Source organism: Bos grunniens, chromosome 2 (genome assembly GCF_055505025.1).
Source record: "Bos grunniens cultivar Pamir isolate PY7600 chromosome 2, Bosgru_T2T1.0, whole genome shotgun sequence".
Classification (NCBI taxonomy): domain Eukaryota; kingdom Metazoa; phylum Chordata; class Mammalia; order Artiodactyla; family Bovidae; genus Bos; species Bos grunniens.
The window spans coordinates 80,581,938-80,605,356 of record NC_141166.1 but is presented as its reverse complement, the minus strand read 5'-3'; the positions used below and the strand labels follow the sequence as shown (position 1 = coordinate 80,605,356).

General features: G+C 37.1%; 1 protein-coding gene across 1 annotated transcript in view; it reads left to right on the top strand.

The window, feature by feature from the left end:
• The window catches only part of LRP1B (LDL receptor related protein 1B), a 2,178,569-nt gene that overhangs the window by 1,616,409 nt on the left and 538,741 nt on the right, over positions 1-23,419 (top strand). The window lies entirely within an intron of this gene.

Below are 23,419 nucleotides of genomic sequence, written 5' to 3'. Positions count from 1 at the left end.
TAATGCTCTATCTCATTATTTTGAAAGCCTGTATCTATCCTGTGTCTCTGTGCCACGTCACTTCAGTCGTGTCCAGCTCTTTGCGACTCTATGGACTAGAGCCCACCAGGCCCCTCTGTCTGTGAAATTTCCCAGGCAAGAATACTGGAATGGGTTGCCATGCCCTTGATCAGGGGGTCTTCCTGACCCAGGAATTGGACCCCAGTCTCTTATGTCTCCTGCATTGACAGGCAGGTTCTTTACCACTAGTGCCTCCTGGGAAGCCCATCTCTCCTGTACTAAGGGTAAATTAATTTATTTAACCATTTTCTTATTCACAATCATTTAGGTTGTTTTGGTGTCTTATCATTACCTACAATGAATGTCACATAAATATTTTTTCACAAATGTGAATATTGCTTTTGTATAGAATCCTAGAAATAGAACTGCAAAATCAATGCTAATTTTTATAATTGGTCAAATTTCTTTTCAAGAAGACTATATTAATATATAATTTCATCACCTGTTTATGAAAAAGACCTATTTTCCCTCACTTTTGACAATGATTTTATAATATTTACTATCATATAGCTAATATATAAAAGAGTCAGCTTATGTTAATATAAATATATATTAACTAAAGAGATAACTAGATAACTAGAGAGATCCAGTATCTACTCATATATTTTATTCATATGAAAAATAGATACTTAATGTCAAACTCTATTATACATTACCATCCCATGCTAGGCCTGCTATAGTTTATTTTGTTCTTTCAACATTTAGTATCTCAAAATCCTTTGGGTCTATTCAAATCTGACTCAGCCTTTCCAAGTCAGTTCAGCTGTGTACTTTCAAGTATATACAAATATAAAATATTATTTCGTTATTCTGTAGGGTACCATACTTATTGATAGTTTAATACCAATTTGTATATTCTAGCACAAACATACATATAGCATTGTATATTCATGCTATTTTGCTCTCTAGTGTGTGTGTAAATATGAAGATACAACTATAAATATACTAATCATAGAGTTCAGACATTTGAGAGTTGTTGATTCTTTAGTTATAGCTCTATGAAGTTTATACTATAATTCTCTTTGGTCCTCACTCCATTTTCTTAGACTAATACAATTTAGAGTTGAATATGCTCATGTTGCACATGTAATCTATTAACTTCTTCAATTTAAAAAATTAAATTTCTATTGAAATTTAATAGAATCTCTAAGATACTAAAGGTCTAGAGAATAAATAATCTGTCTGGGGAAAGGCAGAGGGTACAATGGAACAGAGTCAAGGAATCTAAGTGATCAAAAGTATGTTCATAATAATACTAGATATTTGTCTTTTTTTACAGTGTTAAAAATGGCACCAATGGTGGAAAAACCATTGTGGCTAAACTGATGATACCTTAGCATTAATGAAGACAGCAGCACCAAACAGTACTAGTAGTGAGTGTATTTTTCACTGCCACTTAATAGCAGGAAAAAAAAAAAAAAAAAAAAAAAAAACCAGTTTAACCTAAGAATGTCCTTGAAGAAAAGCTAAAAAAATAATTTTATTAAATCTTAATCTTTCCTAATCCTTCAGATTACACCTCTTTTTACACTCTGTGATAAAATACAAATAGGGAACTTCTATTGCATTCTTAAGTCCAATGGCTGCTAAAGGAAACTGGGTATTTCTGTCTTTATGTAAGTCCATGGTTCTTTTAACTGACATTATCTTTTACTTGAATGAGGAACAGACAAACTATGATTATTCAAACATAGTTGTGTGGCAGACTGAATACCATAAGTCTATCATTCCAAGGAAAATAACCTACATTTGTTGCAAATAATAAAAATCAAGCTTTCAAGTAAAAATTAAATTTTTGGAAGAATTGTATCTACTATAGTAAGCTTGATAGTTTCCCAATACTTAAACGCTTTTCTGATGAGATGGTAGTGGTATTACTAGTGATTTGAGGGGTTGTTGCATACTGAAATTGTCAACATTTGGAAGATATGCGCAACTCAGGGAACCAAAATTTTCCTACTTATATGATAAAATCATGCCTGGGTAAATGATACATTAAGAGTATAAGATAGACCAATGAATTTAATGAAATGGAGTATGAAACATTCATCACTATGGTTTCTGATTCTACACTGAATCTAACCTTTAAGTAACTATCACTTTTCATGTTCTGTAGTATAAAAGCATATTCAGAATTATCTGAAAGGCTATGAAAACCCTCCTTCCTTTTCAACTCTGTAGCTGTGTGAAGCTGGATTGTCTTTATCAGTTCAGTTCAGTCACTCAGTCGTATCTGACTCTTTGAGACCCCATGAATTACAGGACGCCAGGCCTCCCTGTCTATCACCAACTCCCGGAGCTCACTCAGACTCATGTCCATCGAGTCAGTGATGCCATCCAGCCATCTCATCCTCTGTCATCCCCTTCTCCTCCTGCCCCCAATCCCTCCCAGCATCAGAGTCTTTTCCAATGAGTCAACTCTTCACATGAGGTGGCCAAAGTATTGGAGTTTCAGCTTCAGCATCATTCCTTCCAAAGAAATCCCAGGGCTGATCTCCTTCAGAATGGACTGGTTGGATCTCCTTGCAGTCCAAGGGACTCTCAAGAGTCTTCTCCAACATCACATTTCAAAAGCATCAATTTTTCAGCGCTCAGCCTTCTTCACAGTTCAACTCTCACATCCATACATGACCACAGGAGAAACCATAGCCTTGACTAGACAGACCTTTGTTGGCAAAGTAATGTCTCTGCTTTTCAATAGGCTGTCTAGGGTGGTCATAACTTTTCTTCCAAGGAGCGTCTTTTAATTTCATGGCTGCAGTCACCATCTGCAGTGATTTTGGAGCCCAAAACAATAAAGTCTGACACTGTTTCCACTGTTTCCCCATCTGTTTCCCATGAAGTGGTGGGACCAGATGCCATGATCTTCGTTTTCTGAAGGTTGAGCTTTAAGCCAACTTTTTCACTTTCCTCTTTCACTTTCATGAAGAGGCTTTTTAGTTCCTCTTCACTTTCTGCCATAAGGGTGGTGTCATGTGCATATCTGAGGTTATTGATATTTCTCCCGGTAATCTTGATTCCAGCTTGTGCTTCTTCCAGCCCAGCATTTCTCATGATATACTCTGCATAGAAGTTAAATAAGCAGGGTGACAATATACAGCCTTGACGTACTCCTTTTCTTATTTGGAACTAGTCTGTTGTTCCATGTCCAGTTCTAACTGTTGCTTCCTGACCTGCATATAGGTTTCTCAAGAGGCAGGTAAGGTGGTCTGGTGTTCCCATCTCTTTCAGAATTTTCCACAGTTTATTGTGATCCACACAGTCAAAGGCTTTGGCATAGTCAATGAAGCAGAAATAGATGTTTTTATGGAACTCTCTTGCTTTCTCCATGATCCAGCGGATGTTGGCAATTTGATCTCTGGTTCCTCTGCCTTTTCTAAAACGAGCTTGAACATCTGGAAGTTCACAGTTCACATATTGCTGAAGGCTGGCTTGGAGAATTTTGAGCATTACTTTACTAGCGTGTGAGATGAGTGCAATTGTGCGGTAGTTTGAGCATTCTTTGGCATTGCCATTCTTTGGGACTGGAATGAAAACTGACCTTTTCCAGTCCTGTGGACACTGCTGAGTTTTCCAAATTTGCTGGTATATTGAGTGCAGTACTTTCATAGCATCATCTTTCAGGATTTGAAATAGCTCAACTAGAATTCCATCACCTCCACTAGCTTTGTTCATAGTGAGGCTTTCTAAGGCCCACTTGACTTCACATTCCAGGATGTCTGGCTCTAGGTCAGCGATCACAGCATCGTGATTATCTGGGTCATGAAGATCTTTTTGTACAGTTCTTCTGTGTATTCTTGCCACCTCTTCTTAATATCTTCTCATTCTGTTAGGTCCATACCATTTCTGTCCTTTATTGAGCCCATCTTTGCGTGAAATGTTCCCTTGGTATCTCTAATTTTCTTGAAGAGACCTCTAGTCTTTCCCATTCTGTTGTTTTCCTCTATTTCTTTGCATATCTCTGAGGAAGGCTTTATTATCTCTCCTTGCTATTCTTTGGAACTCTGCATTCAGATGCTTATATCTTTCCTTTTCTCTTTTGCTTTTCACTTCTCTTCTTTTCACAGCTATTTGTAAGGCCTACTCAGACAGCATTTTGCTTTTTTGCATTTCTTTTCCATGGGGATGATCTTGATCCCTGAGCCTGTACAATGTCACGAACCTCCGTCTATAGTTCATCAGGCACTCTATCTATCAGATCTAGTCCCTTAAATCTATTTCTCACTTCCACTGTATAATCATGAGGGATTTTATTCATAAATTCCAACTAAAATAACACAACAAATTTGAAGTAGATATGAGAATTCAGCTGTATTGTAGTAATCCAGTCATTAAGCACACTGATAAAATGATAAAACATTGCTTTTTCTCATTTAAAAAATGCAGCTATTTTCATAGATGATGCCATTTATATTAGTATGCTATCATTTTTTTAAATATATTAATACATATTAAAACATTTTTCAGTTTAAATTTCTAACAATGTAATAGATAGTACCTCACATATACAAAAGGTTTCCTGGAATTTTCAATATTTTTTAAGAGTGCAAAAGTCCTCAGAACAAAAATAATTGCAAACTACTCTTCTAGACTAAAGGCTCAGAGAATTTGAAGTGTAAAAATATGAAAAAGCTTTTTAAGCTTTTTAAGCCACTGTTCTCCATAGTGGCTGTACTAATTTGCATTCCCACCAACAGTGTAAGAGGGTTCCCTTTTCTTCACACCCTCTCCAGCATTTATTATTTGTAGACTTTTGGATCGCAGCCATTCTGACTGGTGTGAAATGGTACCTCATAGTGGTTTTGATTTGCATTTCTCTGATAATGAGTGATGTTGAGCATCTTTTCATGTGTTTGTTAGCCATCTGTATGTCTTCTTTGGAGAAATGTCTATTTAGTTCTTTGGCCCATTTTTTGATTGGGTCACTTATTTTTCTGGAGTTGAGCTGTAGGAGTTGCTTGTATATTTTTGAGATTAGTTGTTTGTCAGTTGCTTCATTTGCAATTATTTTCTCCCATTCTGAAGGCTGTCTTTTCAACTTGCTAATAGTTTCCTTTGATGTGCAGAAGCTTTTAAGGTTAATTAGGTCCCATTTGTTTATTTTTGCTTTTATTTCCAATATTCTGGGAGGTGGGTCATAGAGGATCCTGCTGTGATGTATGTCAGAGAGTGTTTTGCCTATGTTCTCCTCTAGGAGTTTTATAGTTTCTGGTCTTACATTTAGATCTTTAATCCATTTTGAGTTTATTTTTGTGTATGGTGTTAGAAAGTGGTCTAGTTTCATTCTTTTACAAGTGGTTGACCAGATTTCCCAGCACCACTTGTTAAAGAGATTGTCTTTAATCCATTGTATATTCTTGCCTCCTTTGTCAAAGATAAGGTGTCCATATGTGCGTGGATTTATCTCTGGGCTTTCTATTTTGTTCCATTGATCTATATTTCTGTCTTTGTGCCAGTACCATACTGTCTTGATAACTGTGGCTTTGTAGTAGAGCCTGAAGTCAGGTAGGTTGATTCCTCCAGTTCCATTCTTCTTTCTCAAGATCGCTTTGGCTATTCGAGGTTTTTTGTTTTTCCATACAAATTGTGAAATTATTTGTTCTAGCTCTGTGAAGAATACTGTTGGTAGCTTGATAGGGATTGTGTTGAATCTATAAATTGCTTTGGGTAGTATACTCATTTTCACTATATAGATTCTTCCAATCCATGAACATGGTATATTTCTCCATCTATTAGTGTCCTCTTTGATTTCTTTCACCAGTGTTTTATAGTTTTCTATATATAGGTCTTTAGTTTCTTTAGGTAGATATATTCCTAAGTATTTTATTCTTTCCGTTGCAATGGTGAATGGAATTGTTTCCTTAATTTCTCTCTCTGTTTTCTCATTATTAGTGTATAGGAATGCAAGGGATTTCTGTGTGTTGATTTTATATCCTGCAACTTTACTATAGTCATTGATTATTTCTAGTAATTTTCTGGTGGAATCTTTAGGGTTTTCTATGTAGAGGATCAAGAGACACGTGTACCCCAATGTTCATCGCAGCACTGTTTATAATAGCCAGGACATGGAAGCAACCTAGATGTCCATCAGCAGATGAATGGATAAGAAAGCTATGGTACATATACACAATGGAGTATTACTCAGCCATTAAAAAGAATACATTTGAATCAGTTCTAATGAGGTGGATGAAACTGGAGCCTATTATACAGAGTGAAGTAAGCCAGAAGGAAAAACATAAATACAGTATACTAATGCATATATATGAAATTTAGAAAGATGGTAACAATAACCTGGTGTACGAGATAGCAAAAGAGACACTGATGTATAGAACAGTCTTATGGACTCTGTGGGAGAGGGAGAGGGTGGGAAGATTTGGGAGAGTGACATTGAAACATGTAGAATATCATGTAAGAAACAAGTTGCCAGTCCAGGTTCGATGCGCGATACTAGATGCTTGGGGCTGGTGCACTGGGACGACCCAGAGGGATGGTGTGGGGAGGGAGGAGGGAGGAGGGTTCAGGATGGGGAACACATGTATGCCTGTGGCGGATTCATTTTGATATTTGGCAAAACTAATACAATTATGTACAGTTTAAAATACAATAAAATTTAAAAGAAAAAAAAAACAAAAACAACAAAAAAAAGAACTGATTTCCTTTAGAAAAAAAATATGAAAAAGCAAAGAGTAAATAAGGAGCAACACATCATTTGGTATGATTAGAATATGGGTTGTACAGCATGAGTGGTGTGAGATGAGGCTAGCGTCCTAGAGAAGAGTCCCATATTGAAGGATTTGGTTTGTCAAGAAAAAAGTATTAAAATTTTTATTGAAATGTAATTAAAAGTGTACCATTCAATAGTTTTTGGTATATTCCATTATAAATTTTTAAAATTAGATAAAAATATGTAAAACATAACATTTACATTTCAACTATTTTTAATTGAACAATTCAGTGATGTCAATACATTCACAGTATTGTGCAACCCTCACCACCATTTATCTCCAAAACATTTCTTTCTTTTTAAAGACAACCTCATTGAAGCAATTATTTCCCATTCCCCATCCTTGTATTCTCTGGTAACCTTTCATCTATTTTTTCTCTATGTATTGGCTATTGTATATATTTCATATAAATGGAGTCATACAATATTTGTTTTATCGTGTGTTGTAACTCACTCAGCGTAATATTTTGAAGGTTAATTCATGTTTTAGGTATCTGAAGTTGATCTGCCTCATTATGGCTGAACTATGTTCTCTTGTATGTATACGCTGCTGCTGCTAAGTCACTTCAATCATGTCCGACTCTGTGTGACCCCATAGATGGCAGCCCACCAGGCTCCCCCATCCCTGGGATTCTAAAGGCAAGAATACTGGAGTGGGGTGCCATTTTATTCTCCAATGCATGAAAGTGAAAGGTGAAAGTGAAGTCACTCAGTCATGTCCGACTCCTAGTGACCCCATGGACTGCAGCCTACCAGGCCCCTCTGTCCATGGGATTTTCCAGGCAAGAGTACTAGAGTGGGTTGCCATTGCCTTCTCCGTGTATGTATATAGCATATATTATTTATCCATTTATCTGTTTATGGATACTTGAGTTACTTCTACCTTTAGTTATTGTGAAAATGGTACAGTGATCATTGATATACTATTATTTAAGACAAGGAGTTTCAATTTTTTTAGTAGATAAAGGGAAAACAATGGAAAGCTTTAAGGCATGTATTTAATAGGATTTCTGTTTTATGAAGATAACTCTGGTTATGTTATTTTGATAATATTTAAGAGATGCCATAGGAGTTTGTTGCTGTGTTACAGATCCCATTTCTATAGGGGTAACTTGAAAGCAGCTTAATCAAAGTATATATGTATTCCTGTTCAGTTGTTTTCTTTTTATTTGGTTGATAGTTTCCTTCACTGTAAAAAAGCTTATTAGTTTTATATAGTCACATTTATTTTCACCTTTATTGCCCTTCCTGAGGAGACAGATGCAAAAAAAAACCTGCTTTTTTTTAACTCGGTCAACTGCATTACTATCAATTGGTCTATTAAAATTTTCTATTTCTTCCTAATTTAGGTCTTAGAAAATTGTATATTGATAGGAATTTATCCATTTCTTCTAGGTTGTTCAATTTGTTGGTGTATAATATTTTGAAGTAATCTTATTATCCTTCATATTTCTGTTGGGAGCCACATTAGACATTACTGACAAAATGGAGGCACAGCCCCAACCCCCTCTCCTCATTCCACAGACACAGTCCCAAGATAAAGGAGTTAAGTTTTGTGATTCTGACTTGTTCTTTCCTTTCTTTGGTTGAGTTGGCTAAAGAAAATTTTAAGGTGCTTATTGTTCTTGAGAAAAACATGAAAAAACACAAAGCCTTCTATAGTTGTGCCCAAAAAATAATCTATAAAATAACCATTGACATTTGTTCAAAGATTTTTACAAAAAATGTCCCAGGATGAACACATAGGCCACAACTTGAGGCCATGAAAAAGATTGTTATCTGGGACCTGTTTGTGAGGAAAGTGTTTATGACAAAGAAAGTTTGCTGAGTTTAGGGTTTAAAAGTAATTAAAAATAGTTAAAACCCTTTTTAAGAGATAGTGAGCTTAAGATACTAGGGACAAACACGATTTAAAAAGATAAAAAATAAACTGAAAAATGTGGTATACAGCCCAGACATAAACATGAGTTACAATGTAATCACAAGAAAACACGATTCTGAGAAAATCGCTGAAACAGGAACTCTGTTTAAAGGGCAACAATGAGACAATAAATCTGGGTGAGAGAAAACTAAATATGTCAAACCTGTGACCTAATGCTTTTGTCAAAGTAAAAAAAAGACCTGATGCTTAAAATAAACATGTAGCCCCACACCTTGATCATTCCCCACCGACACCACTCATCTCTTCAGACTGATACCCTGGCTGCTGGAGCTGGACTCTGACATATTTCTGTGTTGTTAGTTGTAAGGCTAGACTGAGATTTTTCTTGGTTCTTGGCATAGACCAATATTACTATAAACTTCCCTCTTAGAATTGTTTTTGTTCTGTCCTGAAAATTTTAAGACTGTTGTGCTTTTCTTTTCATTTGTCTCAAGATATTTTTCTCTTTTCTCTTAAATTTCTTCAGTGACCCACTGATTAAGAAGCATGTTGTCTGGCTTCCACATATTTGTATACTTTTTGCAGTTTTCTTCTTGTAAGTAATTTCCAGTTTCATAACACTGCAGTCAGAAAACAATGCTTAATATAAATTCAATCTTCATTTATTGAGACTTGTTTTGTGGCCTAACATGTGATCTATCCTTGAGAATATTCCATGTGCACTTGAAAGGAATGTGTATTTTGCGCACTTGAAAGGAATGTGTATTTTGCTGTTTTAGGATGAAATGTTCTCTAGTTAAATCCATCTGGTCTAATATGTCATTTAACCCAATGTTTCTTCATCAGTTTTCTGTCTAGCTGATCTATTCAATGATGTAAGTAGTTATGTTAAAGTTTCCTCCTCTTACTGTATTACTGTTCTTTTTTTAATGTATTATTTGCTTTTTGTATTTAGGTGCTGCTATGCTGGGTGCATAGATAGCCTCTTGGTTGATTAATCTCTCTTTTTCATTACATGATGCCCTCCATTTTCCCTTGATAAAACCTTTGTTTAAAAGTATATTGCTACCCCACCTTCTGTTTGTTTCTATTTGCATAGCGTATAATTTTCTATCCCTTCACTTTGTGCATCTTCAGATATGATATGATTCTCTAGTAGGCATTTAGCAACACTGTCTTTTAATTGGAGCCTTTTGTTCATTTAAAGTGATTTTTGATGACTATACATACTGCTCTTTGTTAATCATTTTTGGTTGTTTTGTGATTATTTTGTTCCTTTCTTCTTGTTTTCTTTTTGTAATTTGTTGACTTTCTTCAGTGTTATGTTTGTATTTCTTTCTCTATTGTTATCTATGTATTATCAATTTTTTGCATGTGGTTCATATGTAACAACCTACATAAATGTTTAAAGTTGATGGTTGCATAAATTTGAGCACATTCTAAAAGTAGTACACTGTTACTGCCCCTCTTTTATAATTTGTGTGTCACTTTTCTATTTTAGATGTAAAATTTTTGCCTCTTTTGTCTTTTAATCTTCATACTAGCTTTATAGGTAGCTGATCCATTGCCTTTACTACATGTTTGGGATTTACCAGTAGGATTTTTTTCTAGTATTTTTCTAATTTTTCATTATGTCCTTTTTCTTTTCTATTTGATAATACCCCTTTAATATTTCTTATAAGGTCAGCTGAGTGGTGATTAACTCTTTTTTAAGTTTTTGCTTGTCTGGGAAACTTTGTATCTCTCCTTTAATTATGAATAACCACCGGTATATTCTTGAGTATTCTAATCAGAAGTTGTTTTTCCCCGCCCCCCCCCCCCCCCACCCCCCAGCACTTTATATATATCAAGCAAGTTCCTTCTGGCCTGTGAAGTTTCCACAGTAAAGTCATTAAATAGATAGTCTTTGTGGGTTTCCTAACTTATTTTTCTCTCGCTGATTTTAAGATTCTCTCTTTAACTTTTGACATTTTGATTATAGCTTGTCTTGGTGTGAGTCTTTTTGGGTTCATCTTGTCTGATACCCTCTGTACTTCCTGGATTTGGCTAGCTGTTTCCTTTTCCAGGTTATGGAAGTTTTCAACCATTATTTCTTCAAACAGTTTTTCTATCCCTTTATCTTTCTTGAACTTCTATAATACAAATCATAGTATTGCATGGTATTGTTCCAGAGATCTCTTAAACTATATTCATTTGTAAAAAAAATTGCTATCTGTTCTTTTGCTCTCCCAATTGGGTTATTTCCACTAATCTGCCTTGCATCCTCTAATCTTCCTGCATCCTCTAATTCTGTTGACTCCTCTCTTTGTATTTTTTATTTCAGTTAATGTATCCTTTGGTTCAGATTCACTTTAAAATTTTTTTTCTCTTTGTGGAAGTGCTGAGTTCATCCACTTGTCCCTCAAGATTGGTGAGCCTATTTAACTATTTTTTTGTTTCCTATCAGGTAAATTGTTTATCTCTGTTTTGTGTGGATTATTTTCTGAGGTTTTGATTTATACTTTCATACTTTCATTTTAAGTTTGTCTCCTCTTTGTGCCTAAGTGTATTTGTTTCTAGGTTTTTAGTATAAATTAGCTATGTTTCCTACTCTTGAAAGAGTGGACTTATGTACAAAGTTTCTTGTTTGGCCCAGCGACACAACCCCCTGTGCTTACCAGAATCAGGTGGTCAAGCAGTGTGTGTTTTCCAATTGTCTTTAGGGTGTAACTGCTGGATGTGCACCGGGGATGGTGTTGGCCCCTAGGCCAACTGGCTATAACCTCTGACTCCAACTGTTGTGGGCAATCTGATAGGTGGAGCTGCTTTAGAGGGACAGCACTGTCAGCCAAAGCAGCTTTCCAGGTTTGGGAGAGAGAGAGAGGCACTGGCCAAGTTGAATAAGTTGGGTAGGGCTGGTACTTGGGAACACTAGGGCCAGGTGTGCAGTATAGCTGAGTTGGTGGAGAATGACAGAAATGGATCAGGTTGGGTAGAAAGAGAATTGAAAAACATGGTGCCTTTCAGCACTTCTGTACCTGGCGAAAATTCCAAAAGATTCCTGTTACTCTGGCACATGCTCTAAAATCAGTCAACATATCTCCTTAGTGTATGACCTAGGAACTTCTCAAGCTACTGCTTCTGCACTGCAACTCAGAATGAGTGAATGAGTGCACAACCTCTTTGCAAGCCAAGTCTTGGTTTCCCATAACCCTCCAGTTCTCTTGGACATAAGCCTCACTGACTTTTAAAGTCAAATGCTACGAGAGTTCTTCTTTCCAGTGCGAGTACCTGGGGCTGGGGAGCCTGGTGTGACACTTAGAGCCCTTTGCCACCATGATATTCCTCCTGCTTGTGTGTCACCACTTTAGTTGTGTGGGTTCTGATTAGATTTCCATTTTTTTCTTGTCTTGATGAAGCCTTTTCTTTATACCCATAGCTGTAGAAAATCCATTCCACTAGTGTTCAGGTCATTCTCAGATATAGTTGCTCCACATGTAGTTGTAATTTTGGTGTGTTTGTGGAATTAGATGAACTGACTCTTCCTACCTTTTTGGTATCCTATTTTGATAAATCTGGAATAACACATTTCATTTTGTTGCATCTTTTACCAAAAAAATAAATTCACTATGTATTTAAAGAAAGCTCTAAATACTTTCACAAATCAGATTTAAGTTTATATCCTTTATATATCTGAATGAATGAAGGCTAGAATGAAGGCTCTCCTTTATCTTTTCAATTCATGTAGAATGAATTTTTTACTCTTAGGTATAAAAGGTACTATGGAAAGAGCTACCAAATTAAATGTGTGTATTACCTGCTTAAAGTGTGACACAGATTATTAGGTATGGGGAACTAAAGATGAGAAGTCTGGTTTCTAACCTCTTGGACTTCAAAGTTATAGGTAAAGGAAAGTGTCATAGTTTACTTTTCATATGTGAAGAGACAAGACCCCTTGACTACTACTATCTGCTACGAGTATCTGACCACTACTACTACTATCATGGTCAATATGAGATTAAAAATTAAAACACTAAGATTATCTCTGACTTTAAAACACAGCATGATTGATAACTTATAATAAAAATTAGATAATTTCAAAAACAAGTTTTTCCTTGAATAATAAACAGAACAGAAATATAAACCAGTTAGAATGATTGAAGCATCAGACTTATGAGCCTGTAAAATATGGATCCTATAGAGGAACAGGAGTAAGTTTAGAGCCTACTTAAAATGGTCTGGGGTGAGGCTACCACATAGGAAAAAATGCTGAAGTAAAACCATGCCATCTCCTTCATGGACCACTGTCCTGTGTGAAGTTTTTACCTTAGAGGCTTAGAGAATACAGAAACAATCCTGTGACCAACACTAACATCGTTCTTTTTGTAGTTTAACTGCCTTTCAAGTTCTCATATGCCCTGTGGAACAAAAATCCAAGTGAATTATGTAAGAAAAGAGCTGCAGCTTAAGGCCCAGAGGACAAGTGAAAGCAACTGAACCAACAAACTAAAAGGAATGAATGTCAGAAGAAAGGTTAAAAAATAACTAGTTTACTTAAGGAGAGTCTGCAAATTCAAATTCCACAATAAATGAATTTTAAAGAAAGACAGCTAGAAAAAAGGATACCAATCAGCAGATGAATGAAAGCAAATAATAGAACAATTAGAAGCAGACTTTTATAGTATTTTGGGAGTTCATCAGAGGAAAAGGAATACATGTCCATAAAAAGTGATGGTGAAACTAAAGAGGCTAAAGTTATACAAGAAAAATAATTAAAATGAATGAAAACAACTAAAAATCTTAGAACTGAAAAATATGGTCAGTATAATAAAAATTTTAAAAGATATCTTAGTTGATATAATAAAGTTTATGTTGGACTAGTCAAAGTGAGAATGAACAAATAGTATGATAATTACTGAAGAATTAATACACAAGTAAGAATAAAAATAACTAAGAGCAGTTGTAAAACTTGGAAGGTAAGTTGTTAGGTAGTGAAGGTTAACAAATGACAAAGAAGAGAAGGAAGGGCAGAAAAGTAACATTCCAAGAAACAATGGTGGGATTTACTAGAGAAGAAGAAATAAATGGGTCCTTAGATTGAATATTCCCTCTGAGCACTGAAAATAATAATATAATTAAGTCAGTGATAGTAAAACTTCAGAGAATCATTTAAAAAAGGGAGGGGGACCTTAAAGTACTATAGGAAGGAATAGACAGACTGTTTACAGAGGAACAACAATTGAATTTAAGCAGACTTCTAATCAACATTAGAAATATGTTCACACCACTAAGGGAATATATAATCCTATAACTGATTACACTGTTACTCAAAATGAAGGGAAACAGATTTTTTTCAGACATGAAATCAGTAACAGTATATATACATATGCTCACTGAAAAAAAACCAAAAGTACATAAAAATTATGCCCTCAAACCTGACAATAATCCACACTAAGAACTAAAATTTGTGTTTTACATTGTGACTTGGTATATGTTTCAGTACACAATTATATTTTTTTTTTCTATAGGATTCATTCTGATGGTTTGTTTTAGCCAACCAGAGCGGTTTAAAAAACGACATTGCTTATAGTAAAGTCCAATGGTTTCCATGGGCTGCAGCCTACCAGGCTTCTCCGTCCATGGGATTTTCCAGGCAAGAGTACTGGAGTGGGGTGCCATCGCCTCCTCCGCAATAAACAATTAAGATATATAATTAAGGAAAACTCTTAAACTAGGAATAAAACAAAGGATGAACAATTTTCTGTGGAGAAAATTATAAAATATTAGTGGACATAAACGATGACTTTAAATAAAGGGAGAAAAGTAATTTTCATGATGGTAAAATTCAATTTCCATACCATGAGATTGTGCATATATATGCAGAGTACATCATGAGAAATGCTGGACTGGAAGAAACACAAGCTGGAATCAAGATTGCCAGGAGAAATATCAATAACCTCAGATATGGGAGAAATATCAATAACCTCAAATATGCAGATGACACCACCCTTATGGCAGAAAGTGAAGACGAACTAAAAAGCCTCTTGATGAAGGTGAAAGTGGAGAGTGAAAAAGTTGGCTTAAAGCTGAACGTTCAGAAAATGAAGATCATGGCATCTGGTCCCATCACTTCATGGGAAATAGATGGGGAAACAGTGGAAACAGTGTCAGAGTTTATTTTTCGGGGCTCCAAAATCACTACAGATGGTGACTGCAGCCATGAAATTAAAAGATGCTTACTCCTTGGAAGGAAAGTTATGACCAACCTAGATAGCATATTCAAAAGCAGAGGCATTACTTTGCCAACAAAGGTTCATCTAGTCAAGGCTATGGTTTTTCCTGTGGTCATGTATGGATGTGAGAGTTGGACTGTGAAGAAAGCTGAGCACCGAAGAATTGATGCTTTTGAACTGTGGTGTTGGAGAAGACTCTTGAGAGTCCCTTGGACTGCAAAGAGATCCAACCAGTCCATTCTAAAGGAGATCAGCCCTGGGATTTCTTTGGAAGGAATGATGCTAAAGCTGAAAGTCCAGTACTTTGGCCACCTCACGTGAAGAGTTGACTCATTGGAAAAGACTCTGATGCTGGGAGGGATTGGGGGCAAGAGGAGAAGGGGACGACAGAGGATGAGATGGCTGGATGGCATCACTGACTCGATGGACATGAGTCTGAGTGAACTCCGGGAGTTGGTGATGGACAGGGAGGCCTGGCATGCTGCGATTCATGGGGTCACAAAGAGTCGGATGCGACTAAGCGACTGATCTGATCTGATCTGATCTGATGGGAATGTGCCCCAAATTGTAAGTTTATTAAGATTCAAAATCTTTGAGGTCATAAAAGCTGTTGGCCAACATAGCAAGGACATATGTGAATTCTGTGCCAAAGACAGGCACAATAAAGGACAGAAATGGCAAGGACCTTATAGAAGCAGAAGAGATTAAGAAGAGATGGCAAGAGTACACAGAAGAACTGCACAAAAAAGGTCTCAATGACCTAGATAACCACAATGGTGTGGTCACTCACCTAGAGCCAGACATCCTGGAATATGAAGTCTAGTGGGCCTTAGAAAGCATTACTATGAACAAAGCTAGTGGAGGTGATGGAATTTCAGCTGAGCTATTTCAAATCCTGAAAGACGATGCTGTTAAGTGCTACACTCAATATGCCAGCAAACTTGGAAAACTCAGCAGTGGCCACAGGACTGGAAAAGGTCAGTTTTCATTCCAATCCCAAAGAAAGGCAATGTCAAAGAATGTACTGCTGCTGCTACTGCTAAGTCACTTCAGTCGTGTCTGACTCTGTGCGACCCCATAGACAGAAGCCCACCAGGCTCCCCCATCCCTGGGATTCTCCAGGCAAGAACACTGGAGTGGGTTGCCATTTCCTTCTCCAATGCATGAAAGTGAAAAGTGAAAGTGAAGTCGCAATGTACAAGCAACTATAAAATTGCCCTCACTTCACATGATAGCAAGGTAATGCTCAAAATCCTTCAAACTAGCCTTTTGCAGTATATAAACCAAGAACCTCCAGAAGTACAAGGTGCATTTAGACAAACCAGAGGAACCAGAGATCAAGTTGTCAACATCTACTGGATCACAGAAAAAGCAGCAAAATTCTAGTCAAATATCTTTTTCATTTACTACACTAAAACCCTTGATTGTTAATTCTTCAGTTCAGTTCAGCTGCTCAGTTGTGTCCAACTCTGCAACCCCATGAATTGAAGCACACCAGGCCTCCTTGTCCATCACCAACTCCTGGAGTTCATCCAAACTCATGTCCATTGAGTTGGTCATGCCATCCAACCATCTCATCCTCTGTCATCCCCTTATCCTTCCGCCCTCAATCTTTCCCAGCACCAGGGTCTTTTCAAATGACTCAGTTCTTCATATCAGGAAAATTCTTAGAGATGGGAATAACAGAACCCCTTACCTGTCTCCTGAGAAACCTTTATTCAGGTCAAGAAGCAACAGTTAGAACTGGACATGGAACAACAGACTGGTTCCAAATAGGAAAAGGAGTACATCAAGGCTGTATATTGTCACCCTGCTTATTTAACTTATGTACAGTATACATCATGAGAAATGCTAGGCTAGATAAAGCACAAGCTGGAATCAAGATTGCTGGGAGAAATATCAGTAATCTCAGATATGCAGGCGATACTACTTTAATAGCAGAAAGCAGACAGGAACTAAAGAGCATCTTGATGAAGGTCAAAGAGGAACATTTAAAAGCTAGCTTAAAATTCAACATTAAACAAGTAAAGATCATGACATCTGGTCCTATCACTTATTGGAAAACAGATGGGGAAAATGTGGAAAGAGTGGCAAATTTCATTTTCTTGGGCTTCAAAATCACTGTGGATGGTGACTGGAGCCACAAAATTAAAAGACACCTGCTCCTTGTAAGAATACCTATGACAAACCTAACAGCAAATTAAAAAGTAGAGACATCACTTTGCCAACAAAGGACAGTATAGTCAAAGCTATGGTTTTTCCAGTAGTCATGTATGTATGTGAGAGTTGGACCATAAAGAAGACTGAGTGCCAATTAACTGATTCTTTTGAACTGTGGTGCTAGAGAAGACTCTTCAGAGTCCCTTGGACAGCAAGGAAGTCAAACCAGTTAATCCTAAAAAAATCAATCCTGAATATTCAATGGAAGGAGTGATGCAGAAGCTGAAGCTCCAATACTTTGGCCACCTGATGTGAAGAGCCAACTCATTGGAAAAGATACTGATGCTGGGAAAGATCGAGGGCAAGAGGAAAAGGGAGTGATAGAGGATGAAATGGTTGGATGGCATCACCGACTTAGTGGACATGAGTTTGAGCAAACTCAGGAAGATAGTGAAGGACAGGGAAGCCTGGTATGCTGCAGTTCATGGGGTGGCAAAGAGTCAGACATGACTTAGTGAATGAATAACAACAACAATATACAATAAACCTACAGCTAACATCATACTCGAGGGTGAAAAGTGGAAAGCATTTCCTCTAACATCAGGAACAAGGATGTCCCATTTTCACCAGTTTTATTTAACATAGTTGCGGAAGTCCTAGCCACAGGTGTCAGAGAATGCTGACAAGAAAAGAAATAAGTGGAATCAAAATTGGAAAAGAAGTAAAAGTATCACCATTTCCAGATGACCTGAAATTATATACACAGAAAACCTTAAGCAAGAATCCCTTAGAAGAAATGGAACCAGACTCATAGTCAACAAAAGAGTCTGAAATTCAGTACTGAGGCTCAATCTCAAAAACAACAGAATGATCTTGGTTTGTTTCCAAGGTAAACCATTCAACACCACAGTAGTCCAAGTCTATGCCTCAACCACTAACGATAAAGAAGCTGAAGCTGAATTTTTCTATATAGACCTACAAGACCATTTAAAGCTAACACCAAAAAAGATGTCCTTTTCATCATAGGAGGCTGGAATGGAAAAATAGTCAAAAGATACCTGGGAAAACAGGTAAGTTTGACCTTGGAGTACAAAATGAAGCAGGGCAAAGGCTAACAGTGTTATGCCAAGAGAACGCTCTGATCATAGAAAACACACTCTTCCAACAATGCAAGAGATGACTCTATGCATGGGCATCACCAGATGGTCAATACTGAAATCAGATTGATTATATTCCTTGCAGCTGAAGATGGTAAAGCTCTATACAGTCAGCAAAAACAAGACCTGGAGCTGACTGTAGCTCAGATCACCAGCTCCTTATTGCAAAATTCAGACTTAAAGAAAGTAGAGCAAACCAGTAGCCCATTCAGGTATGACCTAAACCATCTCCTTTAGGATAATACAATGGAAGTGACAAATAGATTCAAGGGATTAGATCTAGTACATGAGAAAAAGAAATCCAAGAAAGTAAAGTGGTTGTCTGAGCAGGCCGCACAAATATCTGAGAGAAGAAAAATACAAAGAAGAGAGGAAAGATACATCCAACTGAATGCAGGGTTCCAGAGAACAGCAAAGGAGAGATAAGAAAGCCTTCAAAAGTGAAAAATGAAAATAAATAGAGGAATACAATAGAATGGGAAAGACTAGAGACTTCTTCAAGAAAATTATAGATACCAAGGCAACATTTCATACAAAGATGGGCACAATAAAGAACAGAAACAGGAGGGACCTAACAGAAGAAGGGCTTAAGAAGAGGTGGTAAGAATATACAGAAGAACTGTACCAAAAAGATCTTAATGACCCAGATAACCACGATAGTGTAGTCACTTACCTAGAGCCAGACATCTTGGAGTGTAAGTCAAGTAAATGGGCCTTAGGAACCATTACTATGAACAAAGCTAGTGGAGGTGATGGAATTGCAGCTGAGCTTGAATTTCAAATCCAAAAGATGATTCCGTTTAAATGCTGTACTCATTGTGACTACAAATTTGGAATACTCAACAATGGCTGCAGGACTGGAAAAGGTCAGTTTTCATTCCAATTCCAAAGAGAGGCAATGCCAAAGAATGTTCAAACTTCTGTACAGTGGTACTCATTTCACATGCTAGCGAGATTATGCTCAAAATCCTTAAAGATAGGCTTCAGCAGTATGTGAACCAAGAACTTCAAGAGGTACAAGCTAGGTTTAGAAAAGACAGAGGAACCAGAGATCAAATTGTCAGCATCCGCTGGATCACAGAAAAAGCAAGGGAATTTCAGAAGAACATCTACTGCTTCATTGACTAAGCTAAAGCCTTTGACTGTGTGAAATATACTTAAAGATATGGGAATACTAGACTACCTTATCTGTCTCCTGAGAAACCTCTATGCAGGAGAAGACTGAAAAACAACAAGGACACAAAATACCTCTTCTTGGAAAACTATAAGATGAAAGAAGTGAAAGATGTTGCAGAGATATACCATGATCTTGGAATGGAAGAATCAATATGAACATGACTACCTCCCAAAGCAATCTGCAGATTCACTGAAGTCCCTATCCCTAAGGGCATTTTTCACAGAATTAGAACAAAAAATTTTATATTTGTATGGAAACATAAAAGATCCTTAACAGTAAAAAAAAAATAAAGAAAAAGAAATTGATAAAGAAGAATCCGAGCTGGAGGAATCAGGCTCTCTGACTTCAGACTACACTACAGTGCTACAGTACTGGTAGTATGTTACTGGCACAAACAGTATAGTACTGGCACAGAAACAGAAATGTAGACGAATGGAATAGGATAGAAAGTCAAGAGAGAAACTCATGTGCCTATGGCCACCTAATCTCTGACAAAGGAGGAAAAAATATACAATGGAGAAAGGACAGTCTCTTTAATAAGTGGTGCTGGAAAACTGTACCTAAAACATCCCCATCTAAAAGAATGAAATTAGAACACAGCCTAATGCCATACACAGAAGGAAACTCAAAACAGATGAAAGACCTAAAATGTAAGGCTGGATACTATCAAACTCTTAGAGGAAAACATAGGCAGAACACTCTTTGACATAAATCACAGAAAGATATTTTTAAAACCACTGCTTAGAGTAATGAAAATAAAAATAAACAAATGTGACCTAATGAAAGTGAAAAGCTTTTGCACAGCAAAGAAAACAAAACAAAAAGACAATCTTTAGATTGAGAGAAAGTTTTGCAAATGAAGCAACTGACAAGGGATTAATCTAAAAATATGCAAACAGCTCATGCAGCTATCAAAAATAAATAAATAAATAAACAGCCCAATCAAAAAATGGGCAGATGACTTAAATAGATATTTCTCCGAAGACTACATACAGATGGCCAAAATCCACATGAAAAGATGCTCAATGTCACTAATTATGAAAGAAATGTAAATCAAAACTATAATGAGGTAACACTTCACACTGGTCAGAATTGCTTTCATCAAAAACTCTACAAACAATAAATGTTGGAGAGGAAGTGAAGAAAAGACAACTCTCTTACCCTGTTGTTAGGAATGTAAATTGATGCAGCCTCTATGGAGAACAGGATGGAGGTTCATTAAAAAATCTAAAAATAGAGCTACCATATGATCCAGCAATCCCACTCCTGGACATATATCCACACAAAACCATTACTCAAAAGGATGCATGTGCCCTGATGTTTATTGCTAATTACAATAGCCAGCACACATGGATGCAACGTAAACGATCATTGACAGAGGAGTGGATAAAGATGACATAGTGATATATACAACAAAATATTATTCAGCCATAAAAATGAAAGCATAGTGCCATTTGCAGCAACATGAATGGACCTAAAGATTATCATACTAAGTGAAGTAAGTCGAATAGAGAAAGACAAATATCATATGATATCACTCATATGTGGAATCTAACTTAAAAAAAAAAAGAACTTATTTACAAAACATAGGCAGACTTACAGATATCAAAAACAAACTTATGGTGCAGTTTAGTTCAGTAGGTCCCTCAGTCATGTCTGACTCTTTGTGACCCCATGAATCGCAGCACGCCAGGCCTCCCTGTCCATCACCAACTCCCGGAGTTCACTCAGACTCACGTCCCTCGAGTCAGTGATGCCATCCAGCCATCTCATCCTCTGTCGTCCCCTTCTCCTCCTGCCCCCAATCACTCCCAGCATCAGAGTCTTTTCCAATGAACCAACTCTTCGCATGAAGTGGCCAAAGTACTGGAGTTTCAGCTTCAGCATCATTCCCTCCAAAGAAATCCCAGGGCTGATCTCCTTCAGAATGGACTGGTTGGATCTCCTTGCAGTTCAAGGGACTCTCAAGAGTCTTCTCCAACACCACAGTTCAAAAGCATCAATTCTTTGGCGCTCAGCCTTCTTCACAGTCCAACTCTCACATCCATACATGACCACAAGAAAAACCATAGCCTTGACTAGATGAACCTTTGTTGGCAAAGTAATGTCTCTGCTTTTCAATATGCTATCTAGGTTAGTCATAACTTTCCTTCCAAGGAGTAAGCGTCTTTTAATTTCATGGCTGCAGTCACCATCTGCAGTGATTTTGGAGCCCCCAAAAATAAAGTCTGACACTGTTTCCCCATCTATTTCCCATGAAGTGATGGGACCAGATGCCATGATCTTCGTTTTCTGAAGGTTGAGCTTTAAGCCAACTTTTTCACTCTCCACTTTCTTTTTTTTTTTAAACTTTACATATTTGTGTTAGTTTTGCCAAATATCAAAATGAATCCACCACAGGTATATATGTGTTCCCCATCCTGAACCCTCCTCCCTCCTCCCTCCCCATACCATCCTTCTGGGTCGTCTCAGTGCACTAGCCCCAAGCATCCAGTATCACTTTCATCAAGAAGCTTTTGAGTTCCTTTTCACTTTCTGCCATAAGGGTGGTGTCATCTGCATATCTGAGGTTATTGATATTTTTCCCAGCAATCTTGATTCCAGCTTGTGCTTCTTCCAGCTCAGTGTTTCTTATGATGTACTCTGTATATAAGTTAAATAAGCAGGGTGACAATATACAGCCTTGACGTACTCCTTTCCCTATTTGGAACCAGTCTGTTGTTCATGTCCAGTTCTAACTGTTGCTTCCTGACCTGCATACAGATTTCTCAAGAGGCAGGTCAGGTGATCTGGTATTCCCATCTCTTTCAGAATTTTCCACAGTTTATTGTGATCCACATAGTCAAAGGCTTTGGCATAGTCAATAAAGCAAAAATAGATGCTTTTATGGAAATCTCTTGCTTTTTCCATGATCCAGCGGACGTTGGCAATTTGATCTCTGGTTCCTCTGCCTTTTCTAAAACCAGCTTGAACATCTGGAAGTTCACGGTTCACGTATTGCTGAAGCCTGGCTTGGAGAATTTTGAGCATTACTTTACTAGCGTGTGAGATGAGTGCAATTGTGCGGTAGTTTGAGCATTCTTTGGCATTGCCTTTCTTTGGGATTAGAATGAAAACTGACCTTTTCCAGTCCTGTGGCCAGTTTTCCAAATCTGCTGGCATATTGAGTGCAGCGCTTTCACAGCATCATCTTTCAAGATTTGAAATAGCTCAACTGGAATTCCATCACCTCCACTAGCTTTGTTCATAGTGAGGCTTTCTAAGGCCCACTTGACTTCACATTCCAGGATGTCTGGCTCTAGATGAGTGATCACACCACTGTGATTATCTGAGTTGTGAAGATCTTTTTTGTACAGTTCTTCTGTGTATTCTTGCCACCTCTTCTTAATATCTTCTCATTCTGTTAGGTCCATACCATTTCTGTCCTTTATTGAGCCCATCTTTGCATGATATGTCCCCTTGGTATCTCTAATTTTCTTGAAGAGACCTCTAGTCTTTCCCATTCTGTTGTTTTCCTCTATTTCTTTGCATTGATCACTGAGGAAGGCTTTCTTATCTCTTCTTGGTATTCTTTGGAACTCTGCATTCAGATGCTTATATCTTTCCTTTTCTCCTTTGCTTTTTGCTTCTCTTCTTTTCACAGCTATTTATAAGGCCTCCCCAGACAGGCATTTTGCTTTTTTGCATTTCTTTTCCATTTGTATAGTCTTGTTCCCTGTCTCCTGTACAATGTCACGGACCTCATTCCATAGTTCATCAGGCACTCTATCTATCAGATCTAGGCCCTTAAATCTATTTGTCACTTCCACTGTATAAAAACTTGTATAAAGGAAATAAATTACCAATAAAAATTAAAATTATTACTAATAAGTTTCAAGTACATTAAAGATGTAAATGTGTTTTTTTAATTTCAAAGAAAATATAGGAAAATATATTTATGAACTACAGATAGGGAGATATTTCAAAAATTAAACACAAAAAGAGTAAGTTTGGTATATATTACCTCACTGAAGTTAAAAACTTTGCAGCAGATATGTAAGACAATTT